Genomic DNA, 26,287 nt, shown 5'->3' with positions numbered 1-26,287 from the left:
ATCACAGTTAATTACTGCTAGAGCTACAGGCTTTGTGGGTTTCCATCCTGGTCGTAAATCTTTGGAAATCTGGTTGATACGTTGTCAAGGCAGTACAAAGGAGCTGGGTCAGATGTTGATTTGTAAGGACTGCATGATGTTTCGGTTTTATGAACTTCATCATGGAGTACAACGATTCACGGCAGTATGTTGTTCCAAAAATTGAAATGAGTTGAACACTAGTCCTTTTGAGTTGAGGATACTTCATTCCTGGCATTTGCTTCCAGAACTCGATTGTAGTCTGTGATTTATGCATCATCTTTAGAGCCTGCTCTTCCTAGAGTTCCAATAGTTCCATTTCTACAGTAGATGTTTCTGTAACAGTGGTTTTGGGAATCGGACAGCCATCGTTGATCATATCAAACATGAATGGGTCTACAAGAAAGGTGAAGCAGGATCTCAGCTTCTGCAAGTCTTCAAACCTGTCTTGAAAGTCATCAAGCAGTCCTTGTAATTACCTCTGTATTCCTTGAGTTTGTGATCTTCTACTTCACGGAATGTGTTTACCCTGCTCTTGAGATGGGGAAAGTGGTTGAAGTCTCTTGATACTATGTCTCTTTGCAGAAGTTTTAACTTGTTCTGGAAGCTGAAGACTGAGTAAGGTCAGAAATAATCTTGTCCTTCCCTTGGAGTGCCAAATTGAGAGTTTGCAGATGCTGCATAATATCAGTGAAAAATATCAGATCCTGCATCCATTGCTCATCTTTCAGTTGTGGACAGGACTTTTCCTTTTCTTCAAGGAAAGCACTGATAGGCTCCAACAGTTCCACAAACCTATTTAAGACATTGCTGGTTGATAACCACCTCACAATACAGTAGAAAGAGATGTTGTTAGGTTTGTCTTCAAGATCCAGCTCTTCAACGAAATTTTGAACTACGAGTCTTCCCATTCAAGTGGGTGAAATTGACAATTTCCAGGACTGTTTTCAAAATATTTTCATACTTGAAGTATCTGCCTGTGAGGCGCTCACAATGGACGATGCAGTGAACAGGGAGAAACTCCGGAAATTTGGAATGGCTTTTCAAAAATCCTACTTTTCCCCCCACCATTGCAGGTGCTCCATCCATTGCAACACTGACAAGTTTATCCAGTGGTCCATCGGCATTTGTCAATGCTTTGTCAAGTGCGTTCTTTATGTCTCGTTGTTTCTTTTAGCCCCACAAAGTCCAACATTTCTTCTTTCACAATTACATCCCTGGAAACATAGTGAACAAATATCGCTAGTTGTGGTTTATCTTGAATATCTGTGGATTCATCGACAGCCAGGCTGAATACTAGAGAATTCTTTAGATCATTTTGCATCTTGCTTGCAACATCATCGCTGATCTGGGAAATCCGCCTCTCCGTACTGCGGCGCTAAATGGGAATTTGCTGCATTAGTCGTTGGAGTTTTGTGTTCCTTGGATCTAAAACTGCCACCACTCCTGCAATATTCTTTTAAACAAATTCTCCATCACAATACGGACATTTCACATGAGCGATAGTCCATACCGTGACAAAACTAGCTCTCCCCCACCCCACAGGCTGCACCCCCAGCCAGAGCCCTCACCCCCTCCCACACCCCAACCCCCTGCCCCAGCCTCAAGCCCCCTCCTGCACCCTGAACCCCTTGGCCCCACCCCACAGTCCAGGGCCTCCTCCTTCCCCCCGAGAATGTGCCCCTGCCCTGCCTCTTCTTCCTGAGTCTTCGCTCCCAGTTTGCTCTTCTTTTCCCTTCCCTCTGTCTCTCATTGCTTTCCCCCTCATTCCCTGTCCCTGTCAGAAGGGACTCGCCTGCAGAGCCAGGGCTGGGAGCTACAGTCACACGATGCAGCAGGAGGTGGCCCGGGCTGAATAAGGGCTGGCACGGGTGATGACTAGGCACCTCCCCGCCTCCCCCGCCCGCAGAAATTGGACTTTGGGTGTCCAGTCAGTAGATCTGACCAGACACTGTCAGGTACCCTGTTCGACCAGACTTTCCTGTGGAATATCAGGCACCTGGCCACCCTAGCAGGGAGGGGAGCTGTCTGGAGCATGGTCGCCACACTGACATTGGCACTGTTAAGGAACAAAATCCTGCCCTTTTTGCATGGGAGGACCCTTAGCAGAGGAACTGGCATGTTTTGTGGCACAAAGGGTAGAGGGGGGGGCATGTTGGGGGTGCATGGAGCTGGATGATCTGCAGCTAAACAGACGCACTCCTCCTGCCCTGTGCCTGGCTACTCAGACCAGATGCTGGTTTGACTTTCTCATTAAAGCGCCATTGTATTTTACAGCTACATTATTTTTATTTAAACATTTCCATCAGGCAGCACTGAGAGCCCACTGTAAGCTGCAGCCAGGCTGTCCAGCTCCCCTGCAGCCCAGACCCCACCCCCACCCTCCGAAATGGAAGCTGGCCTTTGACTGGTGGAACCATGCCCACAGCTTTGCAAGCAGCCCCAGTGGTTCCATGTGGGTGCTCGGCTCTGGGTTTGGCCTTTAAAAGGCAGCTCGAAGAACCCACATGTGAGCAGGGGGGAAAACAAGAGAAAAATCAAAATGCTTTTTGAGGGTTCAAGCGGACTTAGTCATTTCAGTGGAGAAATGGCTCGCAGGGAGACAGACGCTTTGGGCCAGGACTCACCAACGAACAGCCTTGACTCAAAGGTTGTGCAGAATCATTTGGGAAAGCGTGGCTGTTTCGGAGAGCACGGGTTGCCAGGAGGGGTGAAGTTTTAATGGTGCAGAACAATCTTTTCTCATGGAAAACTTTCTGTACAAACCCACCAACACCTGTGGTCGTTAAAGGGCCTGTCACACTTTTCTGCCAGAGCAGGGGTGTGAGTGGCATTCCAGCACAGGTAATTTACACACTCTGCCTTTTCCCTGTAGTTCGCTTAGATGCTGTTCTTCCTGTTGCTAATGCTGGTAAACTGTGTGCCATATCCCACACCAAAAACACTGACTATACCCTAAAGGGGGGTAGGTCAAGCCCTGGCCCCACTGAAATCAATGGAAGTTCTGCCATTGACTTCAATGGGGCGGGACTTTACCCTCTCTTTAAATCTATCTACCCAGAACAAACCCACATCTGCAGGCTGATACGACTGCTGCATGAATCATATACACCCCCGCTTGAGGAGTGACCCCTGGCCCCTTCACCTCCAAGAACTCACTTGGGTGAAAGGAGCTACCACGGTAATAGACTTCAATATCCTCTCCATGCATTAGCCAGTCGCGGACAGACAAGATGTACAACAAACTCAGGCCACCATCCATCTATCCAGCATTTTGAGATTTGTAAGCCAGATCTGAGTTCAGAGGGCTCCTGTACACTCACATGGGTTGGTATGGATTCCCGGGGGACCAGGGCTGGGAGAAGTTGACATCCTGGATGAGACCTCATGGCTTGCTCTGTAGGGGCCTATTGCCACAAACACAGTCCACCAGGCCGCAAACAAAATGTCCGTGGAGCCACAGGAGGTCACGGACATGGGTCAGACTCACTCCGGCGCCAATTCCAATGGCATTTCAGGCTTCAGTTGAATTTTTCACACATTTCTGCAGCCAGGTGACTAGCTAGTAGTGCAACACCTCCCGATATTTGCACGGCAGGGCGTTGAAATCGTGGGCGCTCAGTTGAAATTTTAAAAACAGGATTTTTTTTCCCCCCAGGGATTTTTTTTTTTTGTGGGAAAAAGATCTCTGTTGCAACTTTGGGGTGGAAAAATGTGAATTTCCCACAGGAAATTTCCAAATGAAAAATGTGTCATTTCAAAATGCCTTATGGAAAGTGAGGAAAAATTTTAGATTTCCAGGTGCGATTTCAGGCCAGTGTTTAAAATAGAAAGTTAATTTTTTAAACGTTTTGGGCCCCCAGACGTTTTCTTTTTCTCTCCCCCACCTCCGCCCCCGTAATTGGAAAAAGGGTGAGAAAATGGGGGGGAAATCCACTGTCACACCTTTTTACAATCTTCCTACTGGCAAAAGTTGGAAAATGGTCAGAGAGTGTGGGAACGTGGGGGGAAAAACCAGTTTTTTATTGTTTAATAAAAACAGTTAAAACATGTGAAAAAATGTCCCACCATTTCACACACTGCGTTACTGCATTCCGACTGGCAGAAGCTGGAAAACAGAAAATGGAGGTAAACCTATTTTCCCGCCACCTTCAGACCGTTTCCCAACTTTAGACAGTCGGAAACCAGTTCCAAAATTCATTTTAATTGAAAAAAATTGTGAAAAACAAGGTATTTCTGTGAAATTGTTCAGTTTTGTGCAACCCCAACTTTACAATGAACAAAAAGTGTGAAACATTTCAGGCAGGTCTAGTTCTCAAGTACTGGAAACTCAGTTTTTTCTCCCTTTATTAGACGAGCTGCTTTCCTTTTGCTCAGTGGTCCCCACCGCAACTTCCTTCCTGTCTTAATGATGAACTCAGTGGCCTGGTCCATGTGTAATGTCCCATCCCATTCAGTGGTGGATACTGTAACCACGGAGTATGGGTTACTCCAAAGCTCAGCCTTGTAGAAGCTGGAGTGCCACAGGATTCGAAGCAGCCCAAGTTCCACCAGAGGTAGTGCAAAGACAAATGGATGGCGAACTAGAGGAAGTAACACTGGGGCCCAGGACTATGGGGTAGATGAGTTCATCCCTGAGCTAGGCTGGGGAAGGAGAGCAGGGAGGTCTCTGGCTGGCACAGACAAGGTCTCTGGTGGGAAGCACTGGAATCATGTATGTAAATATTACTCATGGAAACAAATCTGCCGGGAAAGCAGATGTTGTGAACCAGACTAGTGTAAACATGCCCTTTCCTTGGGATTTGGGCAGGCACTAATATCCCCCACCACGCCCAGCCAAATGGAAGTAAAAATTACATTAAAAAACTATTTAAAGCCAAGCCAGTGCCTCTGACTCCTATGGAAAAATGACATCATCATTTCACGTAATCTCTAGTTCTCCTTATTTGCATTAGCCTTGTCAACGGGGCTGTGTGACAGCAGATCAAAGGCAGCTCAGGCCACAGAGCCCTTGTCTAGATGGACCTGGGAAAAACGAAACAGTAAACTGTTGGCGGCTAGAAATGCTTTCTACTCACGGGGAAATAATCAGAGCTCGATGTGGAGCTCAGTGGTTTCCATTCACAGGAGACTGTGTTAACATCCTCTTCAGTTCCCATCCACCTAGGTACATGCCCAGGGAGTTTCACTTGGAATGGATCCCCGTGTTGTCATCTGTATTAAAGTAGCATCTAGAGGCCTCAACAAAGACCAGCCTCCTGATGTGCTAGGCATTGTACAAATGCATAGTAGGAGATGGTCTTTACCTCAAAGAACTTACCGTCTCACTAAGCAAGGCAGAATTATCATCATCAACCTCATTTGATCAGCTGGGGAACTGAGCCACAGATAACTTAGATACCCAAGACCCCATGTGAAACGCAGAGCAAAAAGAGGGGTTGAATGCAGATCATCTGTGTCCCAAGGTAGTGCTTAAACCACACAACCTTCCTTCCCCTCCACATAAAGCCCCATACTTCGGTGAATTTGTCAAATTCTAATCATAAGAATTAATAAGTAGTGGGAAAATACCGAGAGGAATAGATTTGGAGACGGTGTGACTCAGAAAATATGTGAGCTTCTCCAAAGCTTTTAGATGCGTCACTTGGAGTTTGCTTGCCTCATGATAACTCAGCTGTAATGGATATTCAGCCCTTGCTGGCAGGATCAGAGGTGGGGGTGGTACAGAGGGCACCTCTAGGAAAAAAATAGATGTAAAGCTTTAAGCTGATGCCCTCCTTGCCCACTAAACTGAAGGCATTTAGAATTGGAGGCTAAAATGTTAGGGTCTGATCATGCATTCTTTGCATTCCATAGGAATGCAGCCCAATGGACACAGGATGGGGTTATTAATTTGTACAGCATTATTCATGCAAACTGTATCCCCAAACCCTTCACAGAGTTAAGCGACAGTGGCAGGATAGAGGGATTTAAAGGCACAAGCAAGGGAGGAAAGAGAAGTTTCCAGATGGGATTTGAAAAGAGATGTGGCAACACAAGCTGGAACTACTGTGGAGGAGAAAGTCCTTGCATGTAACACAAAAGCCAGGGGTCACCCAATGAAATGAATAGGCATCAGGTTTAAAACAAACAAAAGGAAGTATTTCTTCACACAACGCACAGTCAACCTGAGGAAGTCCTTGACAGAGGATGTTGTGAAGGTGAAAAGTATAACTGGATTCAAAAAAGAATTAGATAAGTTCATGGAGGATAATCAATGGCTATTAGCCAAGATGGCCAGGGATGCAACCCTATGCTCTGGGTTTCCCTAGACCTCTGACTGCCATATGCTGGGACTGGACGGCAAAGGATGGATCACTTGATGACTGCCCTGGTCTGTTCATTCCCTTTGAAGCATCTGGCATTGGCCTCTGTCAGAAGACAGGATACTGGGCTAAATGGACCTTTGGTCCGAACCAGCATGGTCATTCTTATGTTTTTACATTTTTATGCACCAATGTTCATTGTGGGAATGGGCAGAGAGGAGACTGGTGCTAGATGCCCAGAGACCAGGAGGAAAGAGAAAGAAGGAGACAATGTCCATGAGGACGGATGGAGTGATAGGCCCACAGAAGGCTTGCAAAGCAAGGAGATCAATTTTGAACTGGATCCCAAAATGAATGGAGAAGGGGAGTGGCGTGGGAGCACTTCTCTACAAACGTAAGAAGGGTCCCTAAATTCAGTACGTGCAGGGCTGCAGGGGAATCTCACAAGAGTATGGCATGGTACACGGAGGAACCCCCCAGGCACACAATAGGGTGGAGTCAGGGCGGGTGAGTGAAATCCTATGGCTTGTGCTATGCAGGAGATCAGACAAGATGACCATAAAGGTCCTTTCTGGCCTTCCAGAATTTGAATGCACAGAATTTTGGCCTTACAACACCTGTAGCAATGGAGAAGCCTGGCCTCCCACACCTGCATGCCCAGTTGTTCCCCTTCTCTATGGGGATCTCTCCACAGGGAGCAGTGTGGGCAAAAAACAAACAAACCGACAACTTGTTTTAAGACTGGGCTGGATCAGTTTATGGGGGGGATGGTATGAAGAGGTTGCCTATGATGGCATGTGGCCCATTGGTGACTGCTATTACCAAATATCTCCAATGACTAGAGATGGGACGCTAGATGGGGAGGACTCTGAGTTACTACGGAGAATTCTTTCCCAGATGTCTGAGTGATGGGTCTGACTCACATGCTCAGAGTCTAACTGATCTCCGTATTTGGGGTCGGGAAGGAATTTTTCCACAGGTCAGATTGGCAGGGACCATGGGTGTTTTTGCCTTCCTTTGCAGTGTGGGTCATGGGTCACTTGCTGGTTTGAACTAGTGTAAATGGTGGATTCTCTGTAACTTGAAGTCTTTAAATCAAGATCTGAGGACTTCAGTAACTCGGCCAGAGGTTAGGGGTCTATTTCAGGAGTGAGTGGGTGAGGTTCTGTGGCCTGCAATGTGCAAGAGGTCAGAGTAGATGATCATGATGGTCCCTTCTGGCCTTAAAGTCGATGAGTCCTTGCTTAGATTGCTCTACCCGCAGCCTGCGTTTTGACCCCCAAATTGCCTGTTGCTGCTGGAATTCCCTATCACTTGGTGACTCAGCTGACAGAACGAGAGACAATGGCATTTTACATCAGCCCAGGCTATCAGGAGCCTGCCTTATCCGAGTTGTGTTTTTCTATTAGTCTAACACTCCATTGTGCATCCCCTTATCAGCTGAAATGTTGATGTAATGCCTGGCTTGGAAGTGGTTTCTGCATCCTAGCATTAGGACAGCTCGCTTTTATTTGGTGGGGGAGGGGAAGGAGCAAGAGGAGGTTTTATCAGGATTCTCATGAGATAGGAACCCTGCTTGGGTACTGTTAATGCTGAAGGGATAATAGCAAAGCTGAGTGAACTATTTGCAGCTAGTAATTTATTGGACAAATTTCTGTTGGCAAATTATCTTTGAAGGGTCCTAGCTATTTTAAACCATAGAATCATCGAATATCAGGGTTGGAAGGGACCTCAGGAGGTCATCTAGACCCACCCCCTGCTCAAAGCAGGACAAATCCCCAACTAAATCATCCCAGCCAGGGCTTTGTCAAGCATGACCTTAAAAACTTCTAAGGAAGGAGATTCCACCACCTCCCTAGGTAACGCATTCCAGTGCTTCACCACCCTCCTAGTGAAAAAGTTTTTCCTAATATCCAACCTAAACATCTTCCACTGTAACTTGAGTCCATTACTCCTCGTTCTGTCATCTGCTACCACTGAGAACAGTCTAGATCCAGCCTCTTTGGAACCCCCTTTCAGGTAGTTGAAAGCAGCTATCAAATTCCCCCTCATTCTTCTCTTCCGCCTCTCCTCATAAGTCATGTGTTCCAGTCCCCTAATAATTTTTCAGAGTAACATCCGTGTTAGTCTGTATTCGCAAAAAGAAAAGGAGTACTTGTGGCACCTTAGAGACTAACCAATTTATTTGAGCATAAGCTTTCGTGAGCTACAGCTGAAGTAAGCTGTAGCTCACGAAAGCTTATGCTCAAATAAATTGGTTAGTCTCTAAGGTGCCACAAGTACTCCTTTTCTTTTTGCTAATCATTTTTGTTGCCCTCCGCTGGATGTTTTCCAATTTTTTCACATCCTTCTTGTAGTGTGGGGCCCAAAACTGGACACAGTACTCCAGATGAGGCCTCACCAATGTCGAATAGAGGGGAACGATCACCTCCCTCGATCTGCTGGCAATGCCCCTACTTATACATCCCAAAATGCCATTGGACTTCTTGGCAAGAAGGGCACACTGTTGACTCATATCCAGCTTCTCATCCTCCGTAACCTCTAGGTCCTTTTCTGCAGAACTGCTGCCTAGCCGTTCGGTCCCTAATCTGTAGCAGTGCATGGGATTCTTCTATCCTAAGTGCAGGACTCTGCATTGTCCTTGTTGAACCTCATCAGATTTCTTTTGGCCCAATCCTCTAATTTGTCTAGGTCCCTCTGTATTCTATCCCTACCCTCCAGTGTATCTACCTCTCCTCCCAGTTTAGTGTCATCTGCAAACTTGCTGAGGGTGCAATCCACAGCATCCCTCCAGATCATTAATGAAGATATTGAACAAAACCAGCCCCAGGAATGACCCTTGGGGCACTCCACTTGATACCAGCTGCCAACTAGATATGGAGCCATTGATCACTACCCGTTGAGCCTGACAATCTAGCCAGCTTTCTAGCCACTTATAGTCCATTCATCCAGCCCATTCGTCTTTAACTTGCTGGCAAGAATACTGTCGGAGACTGTGTCAAAAGCTTTGCTAAAGTCAAGGAACACCACGTCCACTGCTTTCCCTTCATCCACAGAACCAGTTATCTCGTCATAGAAGGCAATTAGATTAGTCAGGCATGATTTGCCCTTGGTGAATCCATGCTGACTGTTCCTGATCACTTTCCTCTCCTCTAAGTGCTTCAGAATTGATTCCTTGAGGACCTGCTCCATGATTTTTCCGGGGACTGAGGTGAGGCTGACTGGCCTGTAGTTCCCAGGATCCTCCTTCTTCCCTTTTTTAAAGATGGGCACTACATTAGCCTTTTTCCAGTTGTCCGGGACCTCCCCCAAACGCCATGAGTTTTCAAAGATAATGGCCAATGGCTCTACAATCCCATCTGCCAACCAGCTTGTTTGCTGTTCAATATAACTTTGGTTGGATCATCTAGGGAATTGAATCTGGGATCTTTGGGTCAAAAAGCATATGTCCCTAGCACTTCAGATAAGGGACCAACTCCATTACCGTGAGAGCTGTAGCAGACTTACAAATCACTTTATGTGGTTCAGCCACTAGAGGGGGACAAAGACACACCTAGCCAGTATTGGATGTGTCAGAAATGGTTTACGTGAATGTATTTCAGCCTGTGTGAGGCTCATGGACTGTTTGCCACAAATATTGCTTTGAGTATTCTCTGTTGATAATTTGCAAAGTGTAGTTGCTCATCTGAGTCACATGAGATAGTTTCTGCTCCATGATTGGTTGATGGCCATGCCCACAAACTGGTTTCAAGTTGCCCATGAAGCTGCTTCCAATCTGACTCCTCATGTGGACATGATCATAAGCGTACTGCATGCAGATACGTATTCATGCCAGTGCACAAATTGTACCCGTCTGGGCTTTCACACATCACAATGAACATTTTCAGGAGTCAGTTCACACTGTTCTACTGTGACTGGGTTTCACTTCACATTCAGGTTCACTCAAGCCCAGTATGTTGAAGATAAAACTGCAACCAGCACATGTTACTGTCTGTCTGTTTAGTAGACACTTGTGGGTGATATCAAACAATGGAAAAAATAACAATCACATCCACTGAGTGTAGTGCGCAATCCCCCCACTAATGGTGTCTGGGCCACATCTAGCTGTTGATGAGGCTACCACAGCATGGGCTAAGAAAAGTCTGTCTTTTAGCTCAAGCAGTAGACCTTCAAAGTTTTCAATCCAGCAGACCCAGGTTCAATCCCGGCTGTTGATGACCTCTCCAGGGGCACGGCGTTACACATAACAAGATATCTGTCTGTCCCACACCCATCACTACAGTAGCTTAGCAGCTACCGTGTCAGCTTTCAGTTTGTTCGATTCAGAAGACCTCATCATGTGGCCAGCTGGCTCCAATTTTGTTACAAATGAACACCTAAAATTCCACCCCCTGAAAAACTGGTTTAACACCCAGCCAGAACAAACACTTCATGCTGAGAGTGGATGAGAAGCTCGTGGGGCTCCAGAAAGCTGCAGCCCAGACTCGCTGGTTTCATTTCAAACTTTGAATCCAGGACTAGCAGAGTTCATACTGGCAGAGAAGCACTAACCCTGGTACTGGCTCTCTGCACAGTGGTGAATTTAACTCCTAGGGAGTGGACTTAGCTCATTGAATACCAAAGTCACTTCAGCACCCTCCCCTGGTCTTAGGAAGCACGAGAAGACTCACAAACAACCCCAAACCACCTCTCACCAGAGTCGGTTGGTGATCTCTGGGCAATTCATAGCTATCATAAAATCATCATAGAATATCAGGGTTGGAAGGGACCTCAGGAGGTCATCTAGTCCAACCCCCTGCTCAAAGCAGGACCAATCCCAAACTAAATCATCCTATGAGTGCATCGGACTTACAACAGGGAAGCCAAAACTTTTCCCAGACCTGGGAAGCCTGTGTTGTTTAGTATGATTTATTTGTATTATGGAAATGCCCAGAGTGCTCAGTCAGGGATCAGGGGTCTATTATGCCAGGCGTTGTACACACATATATTGAAAAAGACAGTCCCTGCCCCAAATAACTTAACATCTGAACCTATGATGAGAGACAAACAAGTGGAGATAAACAGACATTGGGGAGAGACCAAGTAACTGGTTTCTACCCAATCATAAGCCAGAATTTATGATTCATTATTTATAGCAGAGTAGTGCCTAGAAGCCCCAACTCAGCCAAGGGCTCCATTGTGCTAGGTGCTGTACAAACACAGAGCAAGGGAAAATCCTCCAAGAATTTATAATCCAAATGTGAAGTGAGTTGCCCAAGGGCAAAAAGCAGTGTGGAGAGAGGGTGAGAACCCCGGGGTCTAGTGGCCAGCATTTGGGGTAAGCATAAATATTTACCTGGCCCAAAGATCTGAGCACACAACAACTCCCTCAGTAAGGACTTCAATGAACTCAGTGCTTCCTTTCAAACTGCTAGCCAGCCGTTGGCTGGACCGGCCATTCTGTCTGCACTGCAAGTAGTTGGGCTTTTGTCTCAGTCATCATTTCCATTGTTATCTGCTTCTATCTGATCTTCTCCCCAGCCAAACCAGGAAACATGTTTCTGTCTCCGTCTTCGACGGCTTTCCATCCTCTTCCTCCGTCAGGAAGACAAAAGCAAACCAAGCCCTTAACAAATCAGACGTTTCCCTTTCCCCTTTGCCTCTCATTTCCCCCTCTCATTTTTTATTTGGACCAATTTTCTCATTTTCCTTCTTGTTTATTGAGAATGTGCCCGCAGAAGCCTGAACTGTTCTCCATAATTCAGCATTCAGTGGGCCCCATCCTGCTCTGTTGGAATCAGAGGGAGTTTTGTTACCTTGTACTAGAACCTCAGCTGGTAGAAATCGGCATAGTTCCGTGGAGCGTCACCATTTTCACCAGCTGAGGATCTGGCCCCCCGCAACATCAGTGGTGAACAGAATCAAGCTCCGAGGTCTTAGTTCTTGTATGTCAAGCAGAGCTGTGCTAAATGTTCTCTGGGAAACCTTTCACTTAAGAAAACTCACCTGTTTTGCGGCTGCATTAAAAGACTTGTCCAAAAACAGTGCGAGTAATGAACCATTGGAACAATTTGTTAAGGGTCACGGTGGATTCTCCATCACTGGCAACTTTAAAGTCAAGATTGGACATTTTTGTGTAGGAATTACTTTGGGGCAGGTCTCTGGCCTGTGTTATACAGAAGGACAGACTAGAGCAGGGGCGGGCAACCTCTGGCACACGTGCTAAAGGCGGCATGCCGGCTGGTTTTCAGTGGCACTCACTCTGCCCGGGTCCTGGCCACCGGTCCGGGGGGGGCTCTGCATTTTAATTTAATTTTAAATGAAGCTTCTTAAACATTTAAAAAATCTTATTTACTTTACATACAACAAAAGTTTAGTTATATATTATAGACTTACAGAAAGAGACCTTCTAAAAACGTTCAAATGTATGACTGGCACGTGAAACCTTAAATTAGAGTGAATAAGTGAAGACTCGGCCCACCACTTCTGAAAGGTTGCTGACCCCTGGACTAGAGAATCACAATATTCCTTTTTGGCCTTGGAATCTGGGAAAGTTTGCTGACTGATGTAGGGAAGTTTAGCGTGAACCTGTGGGCTCTGCATTGCTTTCAGCCAGTGGGATGCTGTCTAATGTGCCATGTAATTTGAGCAAAATGTCTCTCCGGTGCTGCCCTACACCTTGGTCTGAACGTTGCTCAGAATTTCCACCTTTCCACTGCAGCATGGACGCTAAAGCCAGCCACAGTAGTGGAAGGGTGAGAGGTCTTTTCTGATTCCTGATTACTCTGCTTGGGGAAGCAGGTGGACCTTAGTCTGCCTCAGACAGATGAAGATGGCGGAAGCTTGCATGACGTTTTGATGTGATAAGTTGATGTGATAAGGGGAAGCAGATGCTGCTGTGGATAGAGAATACCTGATCATACCACCAGTTATATCTTATTTGCTGGTAAAAGGAAACTTTTAAAGCTCATCACTGTATGTAAAATTCCATCTGAGAATTTTTTTAAAGCAAGGAAACACAGCTAAATTGCCCTCTGTTTTACTGAAGTGTTAGATTCCACCAGAGAACGACATGGTTGTGATCTTGTGAAATCCAGTTATCTGACTCACTAAAGGACAAATGGTTCATCTTGATGGGATGAAGAGGACAGAGAGAAACTGTTTCAGCAATAAACAAAACAAAATACAACCACTTGCATGGGGGTCGGTGTGACGAGAAATGCCGAAGAGTACACCGTGCTGTGTGATAGTTGCTGGGTTAAACCCGCAGGGTTCAGATCTGGATTGTGATAGACATTTTCCAAACACCAGATCTTTTTGGATCCAGGGTTTCAGAGCCCACTCTGGGGCCTGTTAATGCCCTGTCGGAGTTAGATCAGGTCTTGAGCTCAGTCCAGAACAGAGAGAGTTTTGAAATTCTGGGCGTAGGTACTGCTCTTGCTGGAGTGCGGTGTATGGATCAGGTCAGCGTTTTGCATTTGAAAATATTTTTGATGGAAAATGGCTTTTTATCTAAATGGAATTTTTTGTGGCAAATTTTCAATTTTTCTGAATTTTTCCACAATGAAATGAAAATTGAGAAATAAAAAAAGTTAAATGTTCAAAAACAACCAAAAATGGAAAAATGTGAGGGAGGGTGATTTTTCTTAAAAACAACATTTTTCCTACTTCTGTTTTTTTGAGGAAAAAAATCAGTGAAAAATTTAGGGGAAAAAATGGACAAAATTTCATTTTTTAAGACATTTTTCATGGAAAAATACTATTTTCCAACCAACTCTAACTATGCAAAATGGGAACTTGGGAGTTTTAGATCCACTAATTCCTCAGCCAGTGCACGAAGGGTCTGTAAAACACATTAACGAGCAAAGTTTTCTTAATCTTTAGTGATGAGTAGGATGGGCATAGTTTGAATAGGGAGACAATGTTACCTCTGTATTTGGCACTGGGGAACCCAGCACTAGACTATTAAATACGGTTCTGCTGTCCGCATTTTAAAAAGGATGTTGAAAAATTGGAGAAGGTGCAGAAAAGAGCCACAAACATGATTGTAGGCTTGACAAAAAGCCTTATGGTGGGAGACTTAAAGAACTCAGTCTATTTAGTTTATCAGAAAGATTGAGAGGTGACTTGATTACAGTGGCTGAGTATCGCCATCGGGAGAAAATACCAGGTACTAAAGGGCTCTTTTATACAGTGGAGAAAGGCAGAACAAGAATCATAGAATCATAGAAGATGAGGGTTGGAAGGGACCTCAGGAGGTCATCTAGTCCAACCCCCTGCTCAAAGCAGGACCAATCCCCAACTAAATCATCCCAGCCAGGGCTTTGTCAATCAATGGCTGGAAGCGGCAGTCAGTCAAATCTGAATTAGAAATCAGGCGCAAATTTTTAACAGGGAGAGTGATTAGCCATTGGAACAAACCACTGAGGGAAGTGCTGGATTCTCCATCTCTTGATAGCTTCAGATGAATGTGAACTCTCCATGTGATGCTGTGGCCAAAACAGCTAATGATCCTGGGATGCATAAACAGGGGGATCTTGACTAGGAGTTGAGAGTTTATTTTACCTCTGTCTATGGGACTGGTTTGACTCCTGCTGCAATATGCCCCAGTGCCGACAATTCAAGAAGGATGTTGATAGATTGGAGAGGGTTCAGAGAAGACCCGCGATAATGACTAAGGGATTAGAAAACCTGCCTTAGAGAGAGAGATTCAGAGAGTTCAATCTATTTAGTTTAACAGAGACAAGGTTAAGGAGAGACTTGATCACAGTCTATAAGGATCTACATGGGGAACAAATATTTATTAATGAGCTCTTCAGTGTAGCACGATCCAATGGCTGGAAGTTGCAGTTGAACAAATTCAGACTGAAAATAAGGCATACATTTTTAACACTGAGAGTAATTAACCATTGGAACAATTTACGAAAAATCATGGTGGAGTCTCCATCACTGACAATTTTTAAATCAAGATTGGATGTTTTTCAGAAAGATCTGCTCTAGGAATTATTGTGGGGAAATTCTCTGGCCTGTGTTACACAGGAGGTCAGACTAGATGATCACAGTGATTCCTTCTGGCCTTGCAATCTGTGAATCTATGAAATCAAGACTGGCTTTCTTTCCAGAAGATTTGCTTTAGCCAAACACAAGTTATACTTTAATCAAACACAAGTTATTGGGCTCGCTACAGGGGTAAATGGGTGACATTTAATTGCCTGTGATATATAGGAGATCAGCCTAAATGATCTAATGATCCTGTGTGGCCTTAAAATATATGGGTCTATGAAAAGTGGGTGTGGGGTGGCTTACAGGAGAGGTTATGGGCGGGGCCAAGAGTTTGTTTTGGTTTTGGTTTTTTGCCTACCAGGCTCATGGGGTTTCTAGATGGCTTCCCCTCAGCAAGAAAGGATGAGTGGAAGATATCCCTTAATAGCAGAACTAACAGAAACATTGGAGATAGTATTTAGAGCGGAATTCTAGCCTCCTGCCATTTCAGAACATTGATCATGCTCACTTGATTTGAAGAGGTGATTCCCTATTTGTTGCACTGGAAGAAGGTGCATAGGATTGTTTTATACTTAGAGAAACTTTAACAACTTAGAAAATCAGGGAGATGAAGGCACACGAGTGGGAATTTTTGCCAGAAGCAAATAAACTGATTCTGAGCCAGGAAATGTATTATTGCAATTTTATTACTGAAGCCAGAGTTACAATATCACTGAAGGGGATTGCGATTCAGTGTGGGCAGCTTGTCAGGGCTGATTCTGCTTTTGTTTTCTTGCTGGAACCTGGAAAGGATCATTATTTAAAAACCACGGGAAGACAAGATTCTGTCCTCTGTGCTTCAATAAGCAGTGCGGCAGGCAGAGTTGTGGGAAAGAGATGTTTATGGGTCTTTATGCATAGAGGGCAGTGTTACATGCCGAGAGGGGGTTTGTCTAGTGGCAGCCTGGCCATCAGCTTACATCCCTAAGCCCCCGGGTGCAACACTAAAGTAAATCTTTCCGGAAGCCTGACTCTCTTTTTTTAGCTCCACTTACCATATTACCCTCCCTTCAATCACGCAAAGAGTCCTGCTGCAAAAAACGAGATCGTGTCCCAAGACAGCTACCAAGAGAAAGCAGGGGGTGCTCCTTTCTCCTGCAGCAGGGTACAAAGGAGCTCCCAGTGGGGGTCTGTCCCAGCTGCCAGTGTGTGAATCAAGTCCTGGATTGACGCAGCCAGGTGTGATTCATTTAGACCACGCTCCCTGTGCTTCAGAAGGAGGTGCTGTGGTCCAGGCGCTGATCCTGCACCATTGACGTCTAGGGAAGCGAACTTCTATGAGTGTCGGGCCACGCCCCTCGGGGTTAAATTAGGGGGCTGAGAGTCAAAATTAGTGGCCCCTTTTCCCAGCTTATCTGTGCACTTGCAATGTAGCGGCGAGGAAGTCATTTTGCCCTTCTTGTGACTTTTGCTCTTTATAGTAGGATCCAAATAACAGTGTTTACTGAATCTACACAACAGGGAAGGCCTAGCTCCATCTTCAAACTGCTACTCTGGTTGGGGTCTGGTGACTTCGAAAACACAGAACATGGTGAGTGCCACTCAAGGCCTCACAAACTATTTAAAGGGATACAACTCAAGTTCTGCACACGACATGTCTGTAAATGGACCTCTGTTTCCAGGCTGTAAAATGGATATAATACTTTCCTCCCTCACAGGGACATGCTGAGGCTTGGTTACTATTTGAGATCCTTGGATGACAGGTTATAAGTGGAAGGGAGGTCTGGTGGCTAAGGCACTGCTACCGGCTTCCTTTATGAGCTTGGGCAAGTTGTGTCTGGTCCAGTGATCAGAAAGCTCCTATTGACATCCATGGAAGTTGTGGATCCTAGAAGCTTTGCACATCAGGTCATTACTTTCTTTGCCCCTCACTTCCCCATCAGTGAAATGGGGATGAACAACACTTCTTTTGTCTGTTGTGCCTATTTAGACTGTAGTTCTTAGCTTAAAAAGTGTCTCTTACTACATGTCCGTACAGCGCCTTGCACACAGAAGCCCCGATCTCAGCTGGGGCCTCTAGCCACGACTGTAAAGTAAGTAATATTAATAGTCCCTATAATAACTGCTTCATACGCTAAATAATTTAAAAAAGAAAGGCTCATCATTAAATCCTCCCGAATGCATTTTCCAGCCCCTCCTGCCTTGACCCCAATTGCTTATCAGCTAGGATATGTTTATCCCTCATCTTTCCTCCACCCCACCCCCCCGGCTTTCTTTTTTCTTTCTTCTTTCCTGCTTTCTCTCCCACTGTTTCTTTCGCCTGGGCCAGCCCACATACACTCCCTGTCTCCAAGGCCGGGCCTCAGCGTGCAGAGGAGTCACAGGAGTGGAATTTCAGACTAAACTTTCCTTTTGAACACCACATTTTCAAGGGCATGAGACTTTCTCGGCTGTTGTTATGCTGCACAATAGAACTGGAAGGTTCTGGTTTGCGCCACTGTCGAGTCCCGCAGAACCGGTGCTAAGAGAGGACTCTGTCCCTGCCCGCCCCCGGGGAATTTAATAACGAACGGGTTCCTTTGACCGCTTTAGTGGACCATCCTATCGAATGCTACAGCAGGCATGATATGCTGTAGAATTCTATAGGTGTTACATCGCTGTAACACCTTGATGGAGCTGCTCCTGGTTTATACTGGCCTGAGGGGAGAATCAGGCCCCATTGAGCAATGGCTAGAGTACCTTACTGGTTTCCAGAGGGCTTTCCCATAAAGGTATATTCACAGCTCTGCTTGAGGGGGATATACCCTGCTTTGGTCTGTATTCTTCACCAGGTAACCTCAATCTCAGAATCTACACAGAGACGCTACCACGGAGGACTGGATAGCTCAGGAGACTGGAGTAGGGAGCCTTTCACCTCCAGGTCACTCTTAAGATTCCAGTTGAAAACAGTAGGAGCTGAAAGTTGTTACCGTACTACTGCTCTTCAGTGGCTTCTGTGAAATAGTAATACCAATGCGTAGCTCTTTTCAAAGGAGAGCAGTATCCCTGTTTTACAGAGGGGGAAACTGAGGCATGGAGCAGTGACCGACTTGCTCAAGGTCGCCCAGCAGGCCAGTGAACACCCAGCGGGACCAAGGACTGAATCCTAGTTCAATGCTCTAGCCACTGGCCTGCATGATGCTTTTAGTCTGGGTCTTAGTGGACAAGTGTCTACACCATAAAAACCATCCCAGCAGTTGATGCCTGTGGTCCCCGCTCTAGGGGGGTGGAGAATGGAAAACTTTGGCAGATGGCCCCCTCCTGCTCAGGGATGAGGTGCAGAGGAGGGCGAAGTTTGCACTGTTGCTGCCCAAGAGAGACACCTCCTCTCTGGATAAATAGAAGCCCTAGGTCCCAAGCGCTGTTAATCTAGTGTCCTTCCCCAGAACTAAATTCAAAATCTTGTCACTCTTCCTTTCTCCAGGAAGGCAAATCAGGTCCAGTCCTCTTCTCAAATAAATAGGGAACAGAAAAAAGCAAAGCCAAACCCAAGCTGTAAGCCAAAATCACATGGAGCTGGACCGTGCATGGAGCTCCCAGGCACTACGATAATACAAATGGGAAATAGCAACAATTATGATAATAAGACACAGGCTGACTTCCCTGGGTAGTCACGGGCCAGATGTTGCATTCTGTCCACCCCCTTCCTTTGTCTACGTCAGAGGCTCTGGTTCCCAAAGCACTTGTTGTGGGTCAGCAGACAGCTGGCTGGTGATATGGGCCTGACTCCTCCTTGTTTCCCATTATTAAATGGCATTAAAGACAGTTCAGACACATGTCCTGCGTTCCCGTGGGTCTTTTCCATGGGGTTACCCTGTGAGTGTGAATGGGAGGAGAGGCATTCATGAGACTCTCTGCTAACTACGAAACTGTTCAAGGACCCCTTGATCTGTCTTCTGTGTAGACGCCAAGGCATTGCATTGCCAGGCACCCCAGACTGCAGGGCAGGGGTGGCCCCTCGCAGGTCTGGCATGCACCCCGGAATGTCACTGTTGGATTTGTCAAAAGTGCTTAAGCAGCAGAGGAACATAAGTTGCACTGAAAGTCCTTGGGCCTGGTGTTCTTACGTCACTGACGTGCTTTTGAAAATCCCATCCCAAGCTCTTTGGGATGGCGCACATGCGAGGCATATGTCTGTATAGTGCCTAGTGCACTAATGGGAGAGATAGAAATAAGAGAGGCAGTGTGTCCTAGTGGATAGAGCTCTGGTTTGGGACCCACGAAACCTGCCTTCTACCCCAGCTCTGCCACTGGCCTACTGGGTGACCTTGGGCACTTGGCTGTGCCACTCCATGCCTCAGTATCCCCAGGGGGACCAGGTAATGGATTGTGAAGTGCTTAGAGATCAGTGGATGACAACAGCTAGGTATTATTAATAACCATAGTAAGAGGCTGTCTCATACTGGGGGTGCTCGAGGTGGCCCATTGTGCCTGGGATCACTGGCACCACCCTTACAGAAAATCAGTCTGCCGCCTGCTTCCCCATTGACGCTGGAGGGCTCCCCTTTGGCAGGCAGGGGCCTGAGCCAGGTGCTAATCAACCTGGCTCTCAACTGGGGCGTTATGGATGCTTGTGCAAAGCGGATCTGGTGAAGACCCCCCTCGTCTGACTTGATGTCATTTGACACTCACTCTGAGTAGGTACAAATGGGTAGACCAGGGGCCAGAGTAGTGATGAGTCTGGCCTGATATTTCCAGATACAGTATATCGGCCTCTGTATTCCGCACAGGGCCAAAGAGTGGCAAACCCCCATTAGCTCAACTGATGCAAACCCCTGCTTAGCTTAATCTCTAGTTAATGGTCAGCAGCGGAGCAGCTGCACTGATGGCTAGCCACTGGCTGCTGCATCAGGGCTATTGCCAAGGGTGGGTGTGTGAAGCCTGAGGGCCACAGTCTCTGCTAGAGTAAATTCAAGTAGCTCAAGACCATGCCTTCCAACTTCAGATGGACCTGGTGACCTCAGGACTGCAGCCCTCTTCTCTGATTTCCTCTCCTGAAGCCCCAGAGCACAGGCGAGTGGGAAAACCAGCCAACTTGCAGGGCCACTGCGCCCATTCAACGCTGCACAGAGGCAGAACGGCAGAGAAACTAGCCACTGGCTACCTGCCGGCTACATTCTTCCGTCCTCCAGAGGGTATTTGGTACAGGGACGCTTTTAATTTTATTACAGGTTTCAGAGTAACAGCCGTGTTAGTCTGTACTCGCAAAAAGAAAAGGAGGACTTGTGGCACCTTAGAGACTAACCAATTTATTTGCGCATAAGCTTTCGTGAGCTACAGCTCACTCCATCGGATGCATGTACAGTACTTTCCACAGTATGCATCCGATGAAGTGAGCTGTAGCTCACGAAAGCTTATGCTCAAATGAATTTTATTACAGGCAGACACAAACTAACGACACACGACTCTTTATTAGAACAGTAGTGAAATGATGGGCAAGCTGTGGGGGAGGTAGGATAGTCTGAGTTCCCACAGACCTGCAGAGGAGAGTTTGTGTGTATTGTATACCCAGATGGAAAAGCTACAGTATCAATATAGGAGCGTGTACCGGGCTGCTGACCCTTTGTGGTAGTGTCAGAGGCCAGTTACCCCATTCCAAGGGTCTAGAATAAGCAAAACCATCACTGGGTGAGAGGAAGATGGTCCCAGAGAATAGTTAGTGTGAGGGAGGGCAATGGTATGAGGGGAAACCCAGGCTATTGCTCCTTTAAGGGCCTGGGACCAGGAGCCTTGCAGAGTGTGTGGCCCCAGGCTCCGCCCCTCTTTCCCAGGAGTTTGGGGTTATTAGACCCACCTGGGAAGGATCGAGGGTGACTGGGCAAATGACTCAAAAGGCCTGTTGGGAAAAGAAGCCCCCCAGTCTACTAGCTGTGCAACCCCTAAACTTGAGGAGTGAGTTGTGCACTAGGAAGCCACAGTCCCAGGAGGGAGGACTGTGAGAGGGTAAAGTTGAGGGATGAGCTAGAGGCTGGGCAGGCCAGGACTGGAAGCAGAAGATGCAGCCCCAGGAAAGAAGGCTGTGAAACTGCTGAACCTGCGGTGGGCTGAATCTACCAGCCACCCCAGACTGGGAGTGCACAGGCCCCACAAAGGAGGAATTGAATTTAAAGGGAGAACAGTTTGCAAGCCAGGGGGCTGTGAAACCCTGAACTGAAGGTGGTGTGTGCAAAAGGGGTTCTTTAGCAAGCTGGATGGTGTTTAGTAAGTTAGACCCTAGGAGAGGGGAATAGTATTTTAAAGACTCTGGGTCTGGGTTAGTTTTTGAATCTCAGGGAAAATGAGGCCTGGCGGGACAGCACCTGTCTACACAGAGGCAGTGTTGGTGGTGACCAGAGCTAGGCACCGGGATCCAGGCTTCTGGCGATGTGTTTCTAGCTTTTGCACTGTTTGCTTTATAAATGTAGGCAAGTCACTTCACTCCTCTGTGGTCAAAAGGTGCCATATAAATTCCAAGTATTAAAACCTGAACCAAAACCCCAGAACCCAAAATATTCTGGTGTCTCGAGGGTCATAATCTGCCTCAAAATTTTGCTGCTTGATCTCATCACTATTATGCTCACTGTTCCTCATGTCTAGAGAAACTCCTGTGAATGCTTCATCTTGTTTAGCTCAGGACAGTGCGGTATCTTTAATAACCCAGAGCGTACTGAAAATAGACCAGTTACCATAGACCCCTTTTCTTTCCATGCCCTGCCATGTGTTCAAACTCCTCTCAGCTGATCCGGGCGGTGATGGAGCTCCTGTTCGTAACACACAGGAAATGTAGCGAATGACAGATGTAAAACACAGACAGGAAAATACTTGAGTGACTTTTGCTGTGATTGTTTCATTCTGTAGTGTCTGAGGCTACACAGATCTCAGGGCTGGGTCTGGCTGGGTAGGGGGAGTTGTTTAGTCGTAAAACTATATTGCCTGGATTTTTTTATATAAAAGGTCTTCTCCCCTCCCCCCTCCATTTTGAATCTCTGGGGCTGTCGGAAGCGTAATGGGCGTGAGAGAGCCTCCATCCATCACAGACCTTGAAGAGTTCAGCGAGGTGCAGCAATCCAAGAGGAGAAACATTCCTCCGAGAACTGTCTCTCGGGTGGGGTGGGGGGGTGGGGAAGAGAAAGGAGGAAAAGATAAGACCGCCTTAATTTGTCTTTTTTAATTGGCTCAGAATACTTGAACGAAGGCTGGTTTGTTATCCTTGGCTCTGCTCTGGCAGGCGGCCAAGATCCAGGGCCGGGACGGAGGCTTCTGAAGAGTAAACCTCTTGTGAATATCCTATTAAGACTCACTCCAGTTCTTGAAAGGAAGATGTAAGTGGGAACAGAAGTGAGGGGTGTGTTTTTTTAAAGCTGGGCTTAAGGGAACAGCTGGGTGAAAAGGACACCAAGGGCCATGCTTTCGTTTTCTTAGCATCTGCCCCAGGGCTGGCTGAGTTTCTTAAATACTGAACCGTGCACTGATATTTCACTGATTCCTCAGTTTCCCTCTGTGGCCAAAGGGCCCTTTCTGCCAACCTTACTCCTGGTTGGTAATATCCTACTCCACAGGTAGTTGTTTTAACGGGCCAGATCTCAGCCTGACCTATGCAACCACACAGGGTGAGGAGGGGAAGTAAAACATGCGCCCCCCACATCAGTGGGCAGCTTCCCAGAATCTCTGCTGCAGGCACAGTAGGATATGGCCATGGGGGCACGTCTCGAACTCCACCCCTGTACAGGTGGACAGAGCCTTGGCTGGAATACTGTAAGCTCCTTTAGGCAGGGACCATCTCTTCAGACATGTCTGGAAAGCACCAAGCCCACTTTTGACATTAATAACATCAGGGGTGACTAGTTCCTGTAGCCTGTCCTTGTAATCGGAGCATGTACATTGGATGCAAAGGGCAATCCAGTGGCAAGGCACTAGCCTGGGACTCCAGAGACCTAGATTCAGTTCTCTGCTCTGCTACAAACCTCCTGTGGGATCTTTGGCAAATCACTTAGTGTCCTGGGCCTCTCTCTCCCATCTGTAAACTGGAGATAGTAACACTTCCCTACATCAAAGAGGGTTTGTAAGATGCTCAGATACTAGGGTAATGGGGAGCCAGATAAATATCCTGGACTGTGCCAATTACTGTCTGATCTGTCCATGCTTGCATCCAGAGGTTTCTTCCATCTTTGCCTCTACCTGTGAAGCTGTTTAAGGCAGTGACTATCTGTGTGCTCATCCCTCAGATCTATTGGCCAACCAAGGCCAAATCTAAGACATGAAGGGTAAAGGAGCATAAATATCTAGCCGATTATTTAGTCTCACCTGCTATTTCAACCTGGGAAAAAAACCTGTTTTCCTTTCTGAAGGATCTGGGTAGTGTAGGGAGGGGGAAGAAAAAACTTCACATGAAATTAAATAATGAAGGAAGCTGGGGCAGCTTGTACAGATAATGGGATATAGTCCCACTGTGTGGTGGGATAAACTAGGCCACTGCCTTCCAGGAACTATACAAGGACCAAGTGTGAAATGATTGGAGATCAGACTAGATGATCATACTGGTTCCTTGTGCTTTAAAACCAATGGAATGAGTTGAGTGGTCTTACTGGAGAACTGCCCACCTCACAAGCGTGATCCATTCTCCATCCAGCTGGCATCTTTGCTGGAGCCTGAACCCTGGCAGGGTGGTGTTGGGATTTTGCACTGCTGCTGTCCATGCCGTTTCGGAGATAAGCGGAAACCTTCATTCTCCAGGGTTACCACCTCTGAGGGGTTCCTGGTTTGCATGAGCAAATTAAAAATGATTTGAAGCTAGCCATCGTGAGGGTGTTATCACGGATCATAAAGGACCACACACCCTCCTGTGCCTTCCCAGTGCACCACTCAAGCGTGCTTGTGCTAAGTTTCTGGGTGGGGATCTCAGAGCTCGTTCAATGCTCGGTTTTGGGTTGTGCAGATCTCTGCCAGTCCAAGCAAAAACGAAAACCTTGAAACCTTCCGGTGTTCCAGAATGCCAACCTTAGGACATAGGCATTGCCGGGCTGGGCCAGCCCCAAGAGCCCTCTAGACAGGGGCCCACCTCTGACAGTGGGCAGCACCAGATGCTTCAGAGGAAGGTGTAAGAACCTCACAGCTAGCAGATGTGGGATGCCCCCATGTGTTAGGTCTCCTCCTGATCTCTGATGGTTAGAGACTGGCTTACGCCCTGAATCATGAGATTCAGGAGCCCTTCCAAATTGTTTATCATTGATGATGGTAACTCTGGACATCCTCGTTAGCCATATAAATGTCCCATTCCTTTTTTAATCTCATTTTTCTGTTGGCTCTCCCTGAGCACAGCATCTAGCTGTCGTTTCTCTTTCAGAAAAGGGCTGGTCTCAAACAGCTTGGGGCTTGGTGCAGAGGGCCCTAGAAGTTTGGGACCTTTTCTGAAATCCTGAGGCCTGCAAACTGCGAGTGACACCTATGGAGCTAGAAAGGGAAAAGTTCTCGGACAAACGCAGTGAACATGGGGATGTTACAGCACAACTCACCTGCTGTGGGCCCAGTCCAAAGTCCAAGAGACTCCCATTGACCAGGCTTTGGATGAGGCCTTGTACCCCTGCTCAGACTGTGTCATTGGACTGTTTTACATTTTTCTTTTAAAGATGTACGAGTGACGTCTTATGGCTAAGCACCAGCCTGGGAGTTGGGAGACCTGGGTACAATTCCTAGCTGTGCCACAGAGTTCCTGAGAAACATTGGGCAAATCCTTTAATCTCACCATACCTCAGTTTCCCCCTGTGCAAAATAGGGACAATGTGTTGTATCTGCCCCATGGGCAGATTTTGTAAGAAAGGGGTGAGATCCTCAGATGGAAGCTGCTAGGTACAAGCCAAGGCTTGCTGTACCAAAGCTGCCAGAATCCACCCACAGATGGCTTCAAAGCACTCCCTCTGGTTGAAATTTTCCAAGTTCCCTATGGGATTTGGATGCCCAGTTCCCCCCAGAAATTAATGGGACTGGAGTGTCCAAATCTCCTAGGCAGCTCCACAGGTTCCACCTCGCTGGCGCTCTTTTCAAATGTAGCCTTTCGGCTTCCCGACAGGCACAAGACTGAGGCCCTGAGCCTGCAAACTCCTACTCATGTGCTTCACTTTACTCGCATGATCAATGCCATTGAGGGCATAGGGCTAATACTGTGCGGCAGAATAGCTTTGCCCAGGTGCTCATACAGCTCCCGTTACTGGAGCTGCTGACCATCTCACAGCCTTCGGTGTATTTGCCCTCACAACACCCCTGGAAGGTCGGGAACTGTTGTTATTCCCATTGTATAGATGGAAAACTGAGGCACAGAGAGATCCTCAAAGGTATTTCAGCTCCTAACTTTCACTGATTTGACATAGCTTTGAGGATCCGAGCCTAAGTGACTTGCCTGAGGTCACACAGAGCAAGGAATGACACATCCCCTGACTGAGGCCATAGCCAGAGCTCTAACCACTAGACAGCCTTCCCCCATGGTCTAGGTGCATGTGTTTGTAGGACCAAGTCCTGCGCGAGCTGCCTTTTGTGAAGGCCAGAGGGCCGTGTGGACACCTCAGCTAAAAATACCTCCCGGCCCTCCCCCCCCCCATGAGCCCCTGACAGTAACCATGCCATGACATGCTGTCCGTCAAAGCAAACTTGGCCAATGTCAGCCACAGTTCACTGTAATCTCCCCGGGGGTACGGTGGTGCCAGAAGTGACAGCTACCTTTATCCACATCTCTGGGATGTAAACAATATTGAGAAATACTGACAGGCGGAGCATTAGCATCTAATATCCTGCAGCCACTTCACCCCAGACTAAGTTACTGCAAAGCCTCGTTTCTTAATACCCGGGGTTTCTGCACTTATTACCCTTATCTGTGGCAGCAAAGGACCTCAGTGAAAGACACATTTTGGTGCTGGTTTTGGAATGGTTTTGCAAATCCTCACATTTATAGGCAAAGACCAGGAGATCAAAGCCCCCTGGGGTTTATAAAGCAC

Source organism: Natator depressus, chromosome 3, assembly GCF_965152275.1.
Source record: "Natator depressus isolate rNatDep1 chromosome 3, rNatDep2.hap1, whole genome shotgun sequence".
In the NCBI taxonomy this organism is placed as follows: domain Eukaryota; kingdom Metazoa; phylum Chordata; order Testudines; family Cheloniidae; genus Natator; species Natator depressus.
The sequence above is the reverse complement of the archived record's forward strand: the minus strand, read 5'-3'. Positions refer to the sequence as shown.